The 16,562-nt window shown below is 54.0% G+C and overlaps 1 pseudogene and 1 gene segment (V, D, J or C); both read right to left on the bottom strand.

Annotated features, from left to right (window-relative positions):
- The window catches only part of LOC148137593 (Ig heavy chain C region-like), a 784,089-nt gene that overhangs the window by 491,932 nt on the left and 275,595 nt on the right, over positions 1 to 16,562 (bottom strand).
- LOC148137597 (uncharacterized) lies at positions 9,704 to 11,032 on the bottom strand (annotated as a pseudogene).

Genomic DNA, 16,562 nt, shown 5'->3' with positions numbered 1-16,562 from the left:
GGGGGTGAGAGAGAGAGAAGGCGAGAGATTGCGCGAGGGCGAGAGAGAATGAGAGGGCGAGGGAGGATGAGACGGTGAGAGAGTCAGAGAGAGAGCGAGAGAGGGAGAGCGGGCAAGAGAGCGAGAGAGAGCTAGTGTGCGAGAGAGGACGAGAGAAGGAGAGAGGGCGAAAGGTCGAGAGAGGGTGAGAGAGAGAAAGTGGGGGAGAGAGAGAGTGAGAGAGGGAGAGGGGGTGAGAGAGGGAGAGAGGGCATGATAAAGAGAGAGGGAGAGAGGGAGAGCAGGCGAGAGGCCGAGAGTGGGTGAGAGAGGAACAGAGGGCGAGAGAGGGAGCGTGGGTCAGAGAGGGAGAGAAGGCAAGAGGGTGAGAGCGGAAGAGAGGGAAAGAGGGAGCGAGAGGGAGAGAGGGCGAGAGAAAGGTGTTGGGCGAGAGAGGGAGAGAGTGAGACCGAGAGAATGGAATTGGGCAAGAGAGGGAGTGAGGGTGATAGAGGGAGTGAGGGCAAAAGAGGGTGAGAGGGCGAGAGAGGGAGAGTCGGCGAGAGAGGGAGAGAGGGTGTGAGAGGGAGAGAGGGGGAGAGAGGGTGAGAGGTCGAGCAAGTGTGCGAGAGGGAAAGAGGGAGAGAGGGCGAGAGAGGGAGAGAGGGCGAAAGAGAGGGAGAGCGTGCAAGAGAATGAGAGAGGGCGAGAGAAGGCGGGAGAGGGAGAGAGGTTGAGAGAGGGCGTGAGGGAGAGAGGGCGAAGGAGTGACAGAGGGCGACAGAAAGAGAGAGGGCGAGAGAGTGAGAGAGGGCGAAAGAGGGAGAGAGTGTGAGAGAGTGGGAGAGAGGGCCCGAGAGGGCGAGAGGGAGAGAGAGGGAGAGATTAAGAGAGAGGGAGAGAGGTAGAGAGAGGGCGAGAGGGGGAGAGAGAGAGAGAGAGAGGGCGATAGAAGAGAGGGAGAGAAAGGGAAAGAGTGGGTGAGAGAGGGTGAGAGAGGATGAGACAGGCAGAGAGGGTGAAAGGGCGAAAGAGGGAGTGAGAGCGAGAGAGGGAGAGAGGGAGAGAGGCCTAGAGGGGGATAGAGGGTGAGAGATGGAGAGAGGGAGAGAGAGGGAGAGTGGGAGAGAGAGGGAGAGAGGGCGATAGAAGAGAGGGAGAGAGATGGAGAGTGTGGGTGAGAGAGGGTAAGAGAGGGTGAGAGAGGCTGAGAGGGCGAGAGAGCGAAAGAGAGAGAGAGAGGTTGAGAGCGAGCGCGAGAGAGGGAGTGAGGGAGAGAGGGTGAGAGAAGGAGAGAGGGCGAAAGAGAGGGAGAAGGGGCGAGAGAAGGAGAGAGAGGGCGAGAGAAGGTGAGAGAGGGAAAGAGGCTGAGAGAGGGCGAGAGGCCGAGAGGGCGAAGGAGTGAGAGCGGGCGACAGAAAGAGAGAGGGCGAGAGAGTGAGAGAGGGCGAAAGAGGGAGAGAGTGTGAGAGAGTGGGAGAGAGGGCCCGAGAGGGCGAGAGGGAGAGAGAGGGAGAGATTAAGAGAGAGGGAGAGAGGTAGAGAGAGGGCGAGAGGGGGAGAGAGAGAGAGAGAGAGGGCGATAGAAGAGAGGGAGAGAAAGGGAAAGAGTGGGTGAGAGACGGTGAGAGAGGATGAGACAGGCAGAGAGGGTGAAAGGGCGAAAGAGGGAGTGAGGGCGAGAGAGGGAGAGAGGGAGAGAGGCCTAGAGGGGGATAGAGGGTGAGAGATGGAGAGAGGGAGAGAGAGGGAGAGTGGGAGAGAGAGGGAGAGAGGGCGATAGAAGAGAGGGAGAGAGATGGAGAGTGTGGGTGAGAGAGGGTAAGAGAGGGTGAGAGAGGCTGAGAGGGCGAGAGAGCGAAAGAGAGAGAGAGAGGTTGAGAGCGAGCGCGAGAGAGGGAGTGAGGGAGAGAGGGTGAGAGAAGGAGAGAGGGCGAAAGAGAGGGAGAAGGGGCGAGAGAAGGAGAGAGAGGGCGAGAGAAGGTGAGAGAGGGAAAGAGGCTGAGAGAGGGCGAGAGGCCGAGAGGGCGAAGGAGTGAGAGCGGGCGACAGAAAGAGAGAGGGCGAGAGATTGAGAGAGGGCCAAAGAGGGAGAGAGAGGGTGAAAGTGGGAGAGAGGGCCAGAGAGGGCGAGAGGGCGAGAGGGCAAGACAGGGAGAGAGGGACAGAGAGGGCGAGAGGGGAAGAGAGAGGGAGAGTGGGAGAGAGAGGGCGAGAGACGGTGAGAGAGGGCGAGAGAGGTGGAGAGGGCGAGAGGGCGAAAGAGGGAGAGAGTACGAAAGAGGGATAGAGGGCGAGAGAGGGAGAGAGGTTGAGAGAGGGCGAGAGAGGGAGAGAGGGCGAGAGAGCGAGAGATGACGAGAGAGGGAGAGAGGTCGAGAGGGCAAAAGAGGGAGCGAGGGCGCGAGGGCAAAAGAAGGAGAGGTGGCAAGAGAGAGGGAGTGAGGGCGAGAGAGGGAGAGAGGGCAAGAGAGAGCAAGAGGGCGAGAGAGACAGAGAGGGCGAGAGTGGGATAGAGGGCAGAGAGGGAGAGGGGGCGAGCAAGTGCGAAAGAGAGGGAGAGGGAGAGAGGGCGAGAGAGGGAGAGAGGGCGAGAGGGCAGAGAGGGAGAGGGGGCGAGCAAGTGCGAAAGAAAGGGAGAGGGAGAGAGGGCGAGAGAGGGTGAAAGAAAGGGAGAGAGGGTGTGAGAGAGAGAGGGCGAGCGAAGGCGAGAGAGGGAGAGAGGGCGAGATAAAGGGGTAGGGCGAGAGAGGGAGAGAGTGATACCGAGAGAGTGCAGGTGGGCCAGCGAGGGAGTGAGGTTGATAGAGGGAGTGAGGGCAAAAGAGGGAAAGAGGGCGAGTGAGGGAGAGAGGGAGAGAGGCCGAGAGGGGGAGAGAGGGTGAGAGAGGGAGAGAGGCAGAGAGAGAGAGAGGGCGATGGAAGAGAGGAAGAGAGTAGGTGAGAGACGGTGAGAGAGAACGAAAGAGCGAGAGAGGGCGAGAGAGGGAGAGAGGTTGAGAGAGGGCGAGAGAGGGAGAGAGGGCGAGAGAGGGAGAGATGACGAGAGAGGGAGAGAGGTCGAGAGAGGTTGAGAGGGCAAAAGAGGGAGAGAGGGCGAGAGAGGGCAAGAGGGCAAAAGAAGGAGAGATGGCAAGAGAGAGGGAGAGAGGGCGAGAGAGGGAGAGAGGGCAAGAGAGAGCAAGAGGGCGAGAGAGACAGAGGGTCTGAGAGTGGGAGAGAGGGCAGAGAGGGAGAGGGGGCGAGTAAGTGCGAGAGAGAGGGAGAGGGAGAGAGGGCGAGAGAGGGAGAAAGGGCGAAAGAAAGGGAGAGAGGGTGTGAGAGAGGGAGGATGAGCGAAGGCGAGAGAGGGAGAGAGGGTGAGAGAGAGAGAAGGCGAGAGATTGCGTGAGGGCGGGAGAGAGTGAGAGGGCGAGGGAGGATGAGACGTTGAGAGAGGCAGAGAGAGGGCGAGAGAGGGAGAGCGGGCAAGAGAGCGAGAGAGAGCTAGTGTGCGAGAGAGGACGAGAGAGGGTGAGAGAGAGAAAGTGGGGGAGAGAGAGAGTAAGAGAGGGAGAGGGGGTGAGAGAGGGAGAGAGGGCAAGATAAAGAGAGAGGGAGAGAGGGAGAGCAGGCAAGAGGACGAGAGTGGGTGAGATAGGAAGAGAGGGCGTGAGAGAGAGCGTGGGTCAGAGAGGGAGAGAAGGCAAGAGGGTGAGAGAGGGTGAGAGCGGAAGAGAGGGAAAGAGGGGGAGAGAGGGAGAGAGGGCGAGAGAATGGTGTTGGGCGAGAGAGGGAGAGAGTGAGACCGAGAGAGTGGAATTGGGCAAGAGAGGGAGTGAGGGTGATAGAGGGAGTGAGGGAAAAAGAGGGAGAGAGGGTGAGAGCGGGAGAGAGGGCAAGAGAGGGAGAGAGGGTGTGAGAGGGAGAGAGGGGGAGAGAGGGTGAGAGGTCGAGCAAGTGTGCAAGAGGGAAAGAGGGAGAGAGGGCGAGAGAGGGAGAGAGGGCGAAAGAGAGGGAGAGAGTGCAAGAGAATGAGAGAGGGCGAGAGAAGGGGAGAGAGGGAGAGAGGTTGAGAGAGGGCGAGAGGCCGAGAGGGCGAAGGAGTGACAGAGGGCGACAGAAAGAGAGAGGGCGAGAGAGTGAGAGAGGGCGAAAGAGGGAGAGAGTGTGAGAGAGTGGGAGTGAGCGCCCGAGAGGGCGAGAGGAGAGAGAGGGAGAGATTAAGAGAGAGGGAGAGAGAGGTAGAGAGAGGGTGAGAGGGAGAGAGAGAGAGAGAGGGCGATAGAAAAGAGGGAGAGAAAGGGAAAGAGTGGGCGAGAGAGGGTGAGAGAGGATGAGAGAGGCAGAGAGGGTGAAAGGGTGAAAGAGGGAGTGAGGGCGAGAGAGAGAGGTCGAGAGAGAGAGAGTGGGCGAGAGAGGGAGAGAGGTTGAGAGAGGGAGTGAGGGAGAGAGAGGGCAAGAGACCGTGAGAGACGGCGAGTGAGTGCGATAGGGCGAGAGAGGGTGAGAGGGCGAAAGAGAGGGAGAGAGGGCGAGAGAGGGAGTGAGGGTGAGAGAGGGCGAGAGATGCAGAGAGGTCGAGAGAGATAGAGAGAAGGTGAGAGAGGGCGTGAGGGTGAGAGATAGCGAGAGGGCAAAGGTGGTTTAGACGGCGAGAGAGTCAGTGAGAGGGCGAGAGGGAGAGAGAGCGAGAGAGCGAGAGTGGGCAAGAGTGCGAGAGAGGGTGAGAGAGGGAGAGAGTGCGAGACAGGGCGAGAGAGGGAGAGAGGGCGAAAGGGCAAGACAGGGCGAGAGAGAGAAAGAGAGAAAGTGGGGTAGAGAGAGGGCAAGAGAGGCAGAGGGGGACGAGAGAGCGAGAGAGGGAGAGAGGGCGAGAGAGGGAGAGAGGGCGAAAGTGGGCGAGAGGGCGAAAGAGGGAGAAATGGCAGGAGCGGGAGAGCGGGAGAGAGGGAGAGAGGACGAAAGTGGGAGAGAGCGTGAGAGAGAGTGACAGAGGGCAAGAGAGGGAGAGAGGGTGAGAGAGGGCGGAGGGCGAGAGAGGGAGTGAGGGTGAGAGAGGGCGAGAGAGGCAGAGAGGGCGAGAGAGGGAGAGAGGGAGAGAGAGGGTGAGAGACGGCGAGTGAGGATGCGAGGGCGAGAGAGGGAGAGAGGGCAAGAGAGTGAGAGTGAGTGCGATAGGGCGAGAGAGGGCAAGAGGGTGAGAGAGGTAGAGAGGGCGAGAGAGGAAGAGATGGCGAGAAGGAGAGAGAACGAGAGAGAGTTAAAGAGTGCGAGAGAGATAGAGAGAAGGTGAGAGAGGGCGTGAGGGTGAGAGATAGCGAGAGAGCGAGGGTGGTTGAGATGGCGATAAAGTCTGTGAGAGGTCGAGATGGAGAGAGGGCAAGAGAGCGAAAGTTCGAGAGAGTGCGAGAGAGGGCGAGAGAGGGAGAGAGAGCGAAAAGGCGAGACAGGGCAAGAGAGAGAGAGAGAGAGAGAAAGTGGGGGAGAGAGAGAGGGCAAGAGAGGCAGAGGGGGCGAGAGAGGGAGAGAGAGGGCGAGAGAGGGAGTGAGGGTGAGAAGGAGAGAGGAAGAGAAAGAGAGTTAGTGAAGGTGAGAGAGAGAGAGAAAAAAGCCGAGAGAGGGAGAGAGTGTAAGAGATAGCAAGATGGCGAGGGTGGTTGAGACGGCGAGAGAGGCAGTGAGAGGGAGAGAGGACGAGAGAGCGAGAGTGGGCGAGCGTACGAGAGAGGGCGAGAGAGGGAGAGAGCACGAAAAGGCGAGACAGGGCAAGAGAGAGGGAGAGAGAGAAAGTGGGGGATAGAGAGAGGGCAAGAGAGGCAGAGGGGGCGAGAGAGGGCAAGAGGGCGAGAGAGGTAGAGAGTGCGAGTGAGGAAGAGAGGGCAAGAAGGAGAGAGGACGAGATAGAGTTAAAGAGGGCGAGAGAGATAGAGAGAAGGTGAGAGAGGGCGTGAGGGTGAGAGATAGCGAGTGGGCGAGGGTGGTTGAGACGGCGAGAGAGTCAGTGAGAGGGCGAGAGGGAGAGAGGGCGAGCGAGCGAAAATGGGCGAGAGTGCGAGAGAGGGCGAGAGAGGGAGAGAGGGCGAGAGAGGGAGAGAGGGTGAAAGTGGGTGAGAGGGCGAAAGAGAGAGAGAGTGTGAGAGCGGACGAGAGAGGAAGAGAGGGCGAGAGGGCAAGACGGCGAGAGAAGGAGAGAGGGCGAGAGAGGGAGAGAGGGTGAGAGAGGGCGGAGGGCGAGAGAGGGAGAGAGGGCGAGAGAGGGAGTGAGGGTGAGAGAGGGCGAGAGATGCAGAGTGGGCGAGAGAGATAGAGAGAAGGTGAGAGAGGGAGTAAGGGTGAGAGATAGCGAGAGGGCGAAGGTGGTTTAGACGGCGAGAGAGTCAGTGAGAGGGCGAGAGGGAGAGAGAGCGAGAGAGCGAGAGTGGGCGAGAGTGCGAGAGAGGGCGAGAGAGGAAGAGAGGGCGAAAGGGCGAGACAGGGCAAGAGAGAGAAAGAGAGATTCGTACCAGTCGCCCAAGGGAGCGGATCAAACCAGGGCACGAGCCCGCTCCTCAATGGGGAACGGGATGCGTCTTCCCAGTGTCTAAGGCCAGCCACTCCCACCAGCAATGGAAGAAAATCCCGGACAGCCCCCAATTGTGAGAAACAAAGCTCACTCACTTCAATAATTTCAGTCCGAGACAAAATCTGAATCAGCAGTGTCATTTATTTCACACTTGCAAGTTGGTGTGATGTCCAGTGCCTATAAGGCAGAGGACATACACAACCCAAATTCAATTCATACAAAATAATATATAATTTGGTTTCTTTTGTTTTACATTGCTCCTCCCCTGTTTACATCCTCCACTTCCCTTAGACTGGTCCCATTACTCCTGTTTATCTCTTGCCTTATCCAGCCTTGTCTGTGACAAAATGCTTTCTTCTGGCCTCACAAGGCCGTTTGACCCCATCCCGCTCGAGGTCATTGTTAGGCATATTCTTTCTTCATCATTATCTACACCCTCCATTTGTACCTTCCCCTGATCCTTGGGACCCTTTTAATTGGGGTTTGTTCCTGTGTCTCTGTAAAAGTGGGAAACATATGTTTATACCTACTGTTTGTACAGGCGTATCTAGCTTAACTTCATCCCCTTACAACATCTTATCTATTTGCCCGTAATATCTACCATTGTTTTGCTGTCATGTTTCATTCTGGCATACACTTTTAGCAAATACAAAAACAATTATATATTTCCTCCACATCGTTTCCTTTCTTGTTGACTCAGCTCTTGGCTAAAACAATTACACATTGGTGTGAGTTCATTTACCTTGTATCAGAAATTATAATTGCAGAATTGCAGAAGTAACATTAATTTACCTATATCCCACAGACACTCAGTAGCAGCAGTGTGCACCATAGACAAGATGCACTGGAGAAATTCCCCAAGGAAAAGAGTTATATGGATGTTTGTAATACTTAGGAACTCTGACTGTTTTCAGGCTGAAGTTTATCCTTGTATAGATTTGACACATTAATCCTCCCTCCCCACCACGAACAGCCTGATTTCAGTGCTGTAAAACTCTACAGTAACATGGCTCCCTGAGTGCACAAACAACCCCTCTCCATCCATTTCATTCACAATAAGGTCAATAACAGGACGGATTCAAACAAAATACAAACTGTGATGAATGCTGCATGTAGGGAGGCATGTTACTGTAGAGTTTTTACAGCACTGAGATCAGGCTGTTCGGCCCATCATTCACACACCAGTCTAACCGTTTGGACTCCCTCTCTAAACCTCTCCAATTACCCAGATCCCTGTCTGATTGAAAGTTCTCTGTGTGGAGTCTGTGTGGGTTTCCTCCGGGTGCTCCGGTTTCCTCCCACAGTCCTGAGATGTGCAGGTTTGGGTGGGTTGGCCATGCTAAATTATCCATAGTGTCCAGGGATGTGTAGGTGAGGTGGATTAGCCATGGGTTATAGCGATAGGGTAGCGGGGGTGAGTCTTAGTGGGATGCATGATGGGCCGAGTGGTCAGTTTCCACACTGTAGGGAGTCTATGAATCCATGCTCCTTCCCATCTGTCTCTATGGATGAGGGAGACTATCACCTGACACAATATCCCCTTCGGTGGCTCAACGTTTGCTTTGTTTCCAACAAAGAACTGCAGATGCTACAGATCTGAGAGACAGCACAGAAATTGCTGGGGAAACGCAGCAGGTCTGGCAGCATCTGTGGGGAGGGAACCTTTCGGATCCAGAGATTGTTCTTCAGAACTGAAGGCTTCTGATTCTAGTGCTGTCAGACCTGCTGAGCTTCCCCAGCAATTTCTTGTTTGGATTTCAGCCCCAATCCAGTTGGTGATGATCACGGCCTTGTTAAGTGGGTTTGGGAATGGGGAGGGAGTTGCTAGCAGGGTGATGGTGGGATAGTGGGGAGCATAGCTGCCTTCCCAGCAGTTAACCCAGGTTTGATTCCCGGCCAACGCAGTGTTGTTGGTTAATTTTATGGTAAACCGGATCTGTCAGGTTGCTCCTTGCTTTTCCCAGCGATGGTTTCTGTGAATTGCAGTATGGAATCGGGCAGCATTGCTCGACATCACGGAAGCTTTCCCCTCTGCTGCTTCCCATTTCTTATTGAAATATTGGTTGCAGCACAAGGATGGGTTTAGTTTGTTTGAAAAGTGAGAGACTGCTCCCGTCAGGAACCTGAAATAATTACAGAAGCTGCTGGAAACACTGAACAGTTCCAACAGCTTCTCTAGTGGTGGGGAGGGAGGATTAATGTGTCAAATCTATACAAGGATAACATAAATTCCAGCTTCAAAACAGTCAGCGTTCCTAAGTTTTACAAACATCCGTATAACATTTTTCTGAGCCATCAATTCACCTTAAACCCTTCCAATGTGGAATAGCATCTTTCTGATTCTCACTTTGAGAGATGTCCCTCAGTGAGCTCCTCCACCATTCTTTCCATTTCACTGGGGACCCGCCATCCGCAGTCTCCAATCAAATGACCTGATCTCAGACACACAGAGATCTGAAAGAGTGACACAATGCAGATAGGAAGTTGATTTCATTTCTGTTTCTGAGTCCAATCTTCACTCAGTGAGACGGAGTCAGGTATTCAAGGCTCCAACAAGAGCTGGATTCTGTTTCTGGTGATTGTCTTCATTCAGTGAGAAGGAGGGCCGTGGGCCGGAAGGAGCTCATCATTGTGCTTCGGGTTGTCTGCTCAGTCTGCAGCATTGTAGGCCGTGGGAGCAGGGCAGTGGGAAAGGCACCTCGTGTGCACTGCAATAGGACTTTCCACACATTGTTGCAGGCCAGTTACAGAGCTCCAGGAATTCTGAATGAGGATCTGAAAAATGCATTGATTGAAGGAGGAGGATCAGGAAAACAAGATAAAGCTGATGAGATCAGCAGGATTTCTCGGTCTAACTCTGTTCCAGACATTATGATCTGCTTCAAAAATATACAATCTGGAACTCAACCCACTCAGAGCAATATAAGCTCAGAAACAAATCATTCAGTCCAACACATCCATGCCAAACTGATTTTTTTTTATTTCAAAAATATACTTTATTCATAAATATTTTGATCTATACAACTGGACATGTCATACATATGTACACATTCCATTTCTTTGCGTGTCGAAACAGAGTAATCATTCTTATTTACAGCTTGGTGCGATTACATTGAGCTGAGGCGCCAGCATAGCCCAAATGACTGCGTGGGCGCCGTGTTCTTCTTAGGCAGGCAGATGTTACACGGTGGTCTTTCCCCACCGCGCATTGGCAGAAGCTGCCCCAAGCTTCAGCACATCCCTCAGCACGTCGTCCTGGACCTTGGAATGTGCCAGTCTGCAACCCTCAGTCGGGGCCAACTCCTTCAGCTGGAAGATCAACAGGTTTCGCACTGCCCAGAGAGCGTCCTTCATCGAGTTGATGATCCTCCAGGCACAGTTGATGTTCGTCTCGGTGTGCGTCCCGGGGAACAGGCCATGGAGCACGGAGTCCCGCGTCACGGCGCTGCTCGGGACGAACCTCGACAAACACCATTGCATTCCTCTCCAGACTTCCTCTGCATAGCCACATTCCAGAAGGAGGTGTGTGACAGTCTCGTCCCCCACTCAGCCGCTTCCAGGGCAGCGTGCGGTGCGGCTGAGAGTCCGGGCGTGCATAAAGGATCTCACAGGCAGAGCCCTTCTCACCACCAGCCAAGCCATGTCTTGGTGCTTGTTGGAAAGTTCTGGCAATGAGGCATTCTGCCAAATGGCTTTGACAGTCTGCTCAGGGAACCGCTCGATAGGATCCGCCCTCTCTTTTTCCCGAAGCGTCTCAAGGACACTACGTGCTGACCACTTCCTGATGGACTTGTGGTCAAAGGTGTTTTTCTTCATAAACTTCTCCAGGAAGGACAGGTGATATGGAACGGTCCAACTACTCAGAGCGTTCCGCAGCAGCGAGGCCAGGCCCATCCTTCGCAACACTGGGGACAGGTAGAACCTCAGTACGTAGTGACACTCAGTATTTGCGTACCGGGGATCCACGCACAGCTTGATGCAGCCACACACAAAGGTAGCCATCAGGGTGAGAGTGGCATTGGGTGTATTTTTTCTCCCGTTACCCAGATCTTTATACAGTGAGTGCCTTTGGACCAGGTCCATCTTTGACCTCCATATAAACTGGAAGATTGCCCGGGTGACTGCAGCGGCACAGGTTCTGGGAATAGGCCCGACCTGTGCCACATATAACAGCAATGACAGTGCCTCACACCTGATGACCAGGTTTTTTCCCGCGATGGAGAGCGACCGTAGCGTCCATCTGCCCAGTTTCTGCCTTACTTTGCTGATATGCTCCTGCCAAGACTTGGCACACGCCCAAGCCCCCCCGAACCAAATACCCAGCACCTTCAGATGGTCGGTCCTGACGGTGAAGTGGATCGAGGATTGGTTGGCCCAGTTCCCGAAGAGCATGGCCTCGCTCTTGCCTCGGTTTACCTTGGCCCCCGAGGCCCGTTCGCACTGGTCACATATGCGCATGAGTCTGCGCATGGACAGCGGATCCAAGCAGAAAACGGCGACGTCATCCATGTACAGGGAGGCCTTAACCTGTAGGCCCCCGCTGCCAGGAATAGTCACCCCTCTCAGGCTCGCATCCTTCCTGATGGACTTGTCAAATGGCTCTATGCAGCACATAAACAAGGCAGGAGAGAGAGGGCAGCCCTGCCTGACTCCAGATCTGACTGGGAAGCTATCTGATTCCTATCCATTGATTGAGACTGCACTGACAATGTTGGCGTAGAGCAGTCTGATCCAATTGCAGATTCCCTCCCCAAAGCCCATTTTGAAGAGAACATCTCTCATATACCTGTGTGATATCCTGTCAAAGGCTTTCTCCTGGTCCAGGCTGATCAGGCAGCTGTCCAACCCTCTGTCCTGCACGTAGGTGATCGTATCCCTGAGGAGTGAGAGACTCTCAGCGATCTTCCTGCCCGGCACAGCACATGTTTGGTCAGGGTGAATCACCAACCCCAGAGCAGACCTGACCCGGTTGACGATTACCTTTGACAGAATTTTTTAATCCGCATTCAACAGTGAGATTTGTCTCCAATTTTTGAGTTCGTCCCTCTCCCCCTTCCGCTTGTAGATGAGGGTGATGATGCCTTTCCTCATGGATTCACTCATGGTACCTGCCTGAAGCATGCTGACATACACCTCCAGCAGGTCCCGGCCAATCAAGTCCCACAGAGCGGAATAGAGCTCGACCGGTAAGCCGTCGCTTCCAGGAGTTTTATTCTTTTCGAAGGACTCGAGGGCCTTGGTCAGCTCGTCCAGAGATAGCGGCTGGTCCAGCCTCTTGCGTGTTCTGTTGTCTAAGACCTCCGTGATAGAGGACAGGAACGACTGGGAGGCCGCGCTGTCAGTCGGCTTCGCATCATACAGACTGGCGTAGAAGGATTTACTGATCCTCATGATGTCAGCCTGAGATGACGTTATCGAGCCATCTTCTTCCTTCAGGCTGCTGAGCACGGAGCTCTCTTTGTGCACCTTCTGGAAGAAGAAACGTGAGCACGTCTCGTCCTGCTCCACCGAGCGGACCCTGGACCGGAAGATTGTCTTGGAGGCCTCCGAAGAAAAGAGTGAGGCTTGCTGGGCCTTCACCTCCTTGAGGTCCTCCGTGACATCGACCCCCATCGTCTGCAGCAGGAGCAGGTTCTGCATACTTTCCTGGAGCTGGGACGTTTTCCCCGCCTCTCTCTCTCGCCTCCTGAACATCTTTGAGGATGAAGAACCTCTTGATGTTCCCTTTTACTGTTTCCCACCAGTCCGCTGGGGACTCAAAGAGGGGCTTCACGGTTCTCCAACCTGCGTAGTCCCTCTTGAGCTCCTCAATGTTTCCGGGGGTCAACAGCTTTGTGTTCAGCTTCCACGCTCCCTTACCAGCCCGCTGCTCGTCCTGTAGGTGACAGTCGGCCAGCAGGAGGCAGTGGTCAGTGAAGAACACCGGCTTGACGTCGGTGGATCTGACCGAGAGCGTTCGGGACACAAACAGGTCATCTATCCTTGAGCGGATAGACCCGTCTGCCCGTGACCAGGTGTATCTACGCTGCGCTCCGTCTGCAGGGGTGCTGAAGACGTCGTGCAGCTTGGCATCTTTTACCGTGTCCATCAGGGCTCTGGAGGTTGTGTCCAGTTTACTGTCCCCCCCGCCGGATCGTCCATCTGCATCAATGATACAGTTGAAGTCTCCGGCCAGAATGACCGGCCTGGACGTAGCCAGCAACAGTGGAAGCTGCTGCAGGACGGCCAACCGTTCACTCTTACCCACTGGGGCGTACACATTAATCAGTCTCAGGGGAGCATTCATGTTCATGACGTCGGCGATGAGGAGGCGCCCGGCCACCACCTCCTTAACCTCGGAGATGGTGAAGTTGCCTCCTCGCAACAGGATACCTAGGCCGGAGGCGCGGCTATCGTTGCCCCCCGACCACACTGACGGCCCATGGGCCCACAAGCTCGACCATCTCCTATAGCTGCTGATGTGCGGTATCCCACACTCCTGCAGGAACAGGACCTCGGCTTTAACGTTGGCCAGGAAGACCATCGTAGAAACACATCGCGTAGCCGATTTGATGCTACGCACATTGATGCTGGCAATTTTTAACCACATTTTAACAGTTTACAAGGTTGACATTGTCCATTTGCTGCTGGTCTTGCCCCTCTGGGGTAGTTGTGTGCATGCCCGTGGTGACGGCAAACTGCTGGACCCTCCCAGGGCTGAGGTAGCTGTCCAGCTCCACGCTGGAGCCATTTCCCCGCTCTGGTGTCTTCGGGTCGGGCCCAGGGTCCGTCTAGTTCAGTTCTCCATCTGACAGCAGGGCTGTCACAGGACCGCTGTTCCCAGTTACCTGGAGCTGTGGGCCGGTGGGTACCTCTTGGTTCTCACCGGGGGGGGGGGGGGGGGAGGCCTTTACCCATCCCCTCAGAGGGATCGTCTTTTCCTGCTTGGGTGGTGCTGTCCTCCTTTTTCCCCGCGGCGCTCTGTCTCTTCCTCTGGTGACGACCCTCCTTGCGCCTGTCCTCACCGTCGGAAGAGCTGCCTGTATTCTCGCCGTGTAGGTGTCGCTTCCCCCCTCGCTGGGTGGCTTTGGGAGGTTTCCTCTTCCTGCTTTTCACGGTAATCCAATCCTCTGCCTCCTTTGATCCCTTCCCTTCCCTTTCCTCCGTCTGTCCTGAAGGAGCTTGGATCGGCTGCTGCACCTCCCCGCTGTCTGTGTCTGCTCCGCTACAGCCTGCCCTTCCTTCTGGGTGCCTCCAGACACCGTTTCCGTGCTGTTTTGTGGTACCTTGCTGATCTTAGGCTGTCCACGGCTCGTGTTGCCACCTCCGGCCATCTGTGCGTAGGTGGTGGCCCCTCGTCTTGGGCAGGCCTTGCACATGTGGCCCGCCTCTCCGCACAGATTACAGTTCTTGGCCTCCTTACATTCCTTGGTCGGGTGGCCTTCCTGCTTGCAGTTTCGGCAGACGGTCGCCTTGCAATCCGCCACCATGTGTCCTGACCTCCCGCAGGTTCGGCACACTTTTGGCTGCCCTGCGTATGTCAGGTAACCTCTGCTTCCTCCGATGGCAAAGCTGGAGGGTGAGTGAAGGATGTTCCCACTGGCATCGACCCTCAGGGTTACCCTGACCTGTCGTTTGCTGGTCCAGATCCCGAAAAGATCGACCACATCGGTACTCTCTCCCTCGACCTGGACGTATCTTCTCAAGAAGGTCAGGACATCTGCTGCTGGGACGTGAGGGTTGTCCATCTGGATTGTTACAACCCGACTCCTCTGCGCAGGAAGCACACACAACGGGACCACCGACAAGATGGAGAACAGAGGCTCCCCTTCCTTCTCCTGGAAGACCTTCAGGAGCTGCTCGCAATTCTTCACGCTCCTGAAGGTCACATCGAAATAGCCTGCCGCAGGGAAATCCTGCAGGCAGTACACGTCCGCCGCTTCGAACCCGCAGCACTCCAGCAAAATCTTCTTCACAAACACTGTCTGATCGACTGGTGTGTGCTCCTCCACCTTCTTCACAGTCACCCTGACTGTGTTGCGAATGCCCTGGCCAGGGCTGCGAGTGGCTGCTGAGGCCATAGCTCTGAGGTTGGCTGGTACCTGAATTGGCGTTAGGCCGAAGCCAGCATTAAGATCCACTAAGAGCAGGTCAGCACAACCAAACGATCCTCCAACGTCCAATCACGATCCAGCGATGGTCTCCAGCAGCTCCGACGACTCGCAACACGATCCCCGCGGTTTCTCCCCCGCCAGCACACGTCCGCTGCGTCGAACCGACAGCACTCGAGCAGAATCTCTTCCTCCGGTCCTCAGGAACTACCCATATTCCGAGCCAAAAGGCCGAGAAGCGCACGTCCACTGCTTCAAACCCACAGCACTCCAGCAAAAGCAGTCGCTGGTAAATAGAACAGTGAAGAAGGCATTTGGTATGCTTCCCTTTATTGTTCAGAGCATTGGGTAAAGGAGCTGGACAGGACATTGGTTAGGTCACTTTTGGAATATTGTGTGCAGTTCTGGTCTCCCTCCTATCAGAAGGAGGTGCAGAAAGTTGAAAGGTTTGATAATTGATTTTCAAGGGGTTGCAGGACTTGAGTTGCAGGGAGAGGCATAATAGGCTGAGGTCGTTCTCCCTGGAGTGTCATAGGCTAAGGTGTGATGTTATAGAGGTTTATAAAATCGTGAGGGATATGGATAGCGTAAATAGACAAGGGTTGGTGGAGCCCAGAACTAGAGGATATCGGTTTAGGGTGGGGGGCCGGGGGGCGGGTGGGAAGTTCAAAACGAGCCTAAGGGGCAACTAAAATTGTAACATTTAAAAGCATTTGAATAGGAAGGGTTCAGAGGGATGTTGGCCATGTGCTGGCAAATGGGAATAGATTAGGTTAGAATATCTGGTTGGCACAGATGGGTTGGACCGAAGATCTGTTTCTGTGCTAGACATCTCTGACTGTGGGATCATAAAAGTGAACAACGCTCTGATTCATCTCTGGGCTCCTTGATGTCCACTTGTTTGTTATCCAGCTTCCTCAGTCTCTCGTGTGTATTTTTGTTCTGTATAGTATTTTACTATTATATTCACAGATCTTTTTGTAAATGAAGTCTTCACTGCTGCCCAGGTCCTGACCATAAGCTCCATTATCAAGTTATTTTTTCCACAATATCTTTGACAGCCAAGAGTTCTTTTTTCCAGTAAGTGAGTGGATTTTCCTTCCATTTCTGACAGTCAAATTCTGCACCATTTTCATTCCCTATAATTCATACTGCACTCTCTGAAACATGTGTATTTCTCCTTCCGCAGATACCAGTGATCAAGGCCAAAGCTCTGTTACCTGTTGAGAAGGTGATGTTTGACTTCCTTGTACTGCTGCAGTTTGTGTGGTGAAGGTGCTCCCACAATGTGGTTGGGTAGGAGACATTACAGATTATTCACTCAGCGATAGTGAAGAGTAGAAGATATCTGTGCAAATCAACACGTTTTAATTTCACAAAAATATTGAGAACTTTTAACATAAGGCCACAGCTGGAGAATATTATGTCCGGTGACCAAAACCTTTGTGAAATAAGCAATTTTTCAGGAATGACTTAAAGGAAGAAAGCAGATCTTAGAGGGTGGGAATTCCAGACCGTGTTGCCTTGGAATCTATAGAAACAGTCACACAGCTGAACTCAAAAATAAACATATCATTGGGAGTCTAAACTAAAATGAGTTATTGAGATATGAAAGGGTGTGTGGTGCAGGAAGATAGGAATGATTACAGCCCGGAATTAAGTCAAGTGTGTGAAAGTAAATTGTTGTTGCTTATAAATGGGAGCCTTTTGACGGATCAGCAAGTTCTGGTACAAGTGAACACTTGGGCGGTAGAGTTTTCAATATTCTGGAGATTAAAGGGAGGGTGATTGTGGGATGCTGGCCAGGAGTGGGTTTAGATAATGAAATCTAGAGTTAACAAAATGAATGAATGAGAGTTTCAGTAAATGAGCTGAGACTGTGGTGAAGTCAGGTGATATCACTGAAGTCGAAGTAGTGGTCTTGGAGTGGGACTGGGCTATCACCCTCA

Source organism: Chiloscyllium plagiosum, unplaced genomic scaffold (assembly GCF_037043375.1).
Source record: "Chiloscyllium plagiosum isolate Xiang-an unplaced genomic scaffold, Cpla_swu_hap1 HiC_scaffold_42, whole genome shotgun sequence".
In the NCBI taxonomy this organism is placed as follows: Eukaryota; Metazoa; Chordata; class Chondrichthyes; order Orectolobiformes; family Hemiscylliidae; genus Chiloscyllium; species Chiloscyllium plagiosum.
The sequence above is the reverse complement of the archived record's forward strand: the minus strand, read 5'-3'. Positions and strand labels throughout refer to the sequence as shown.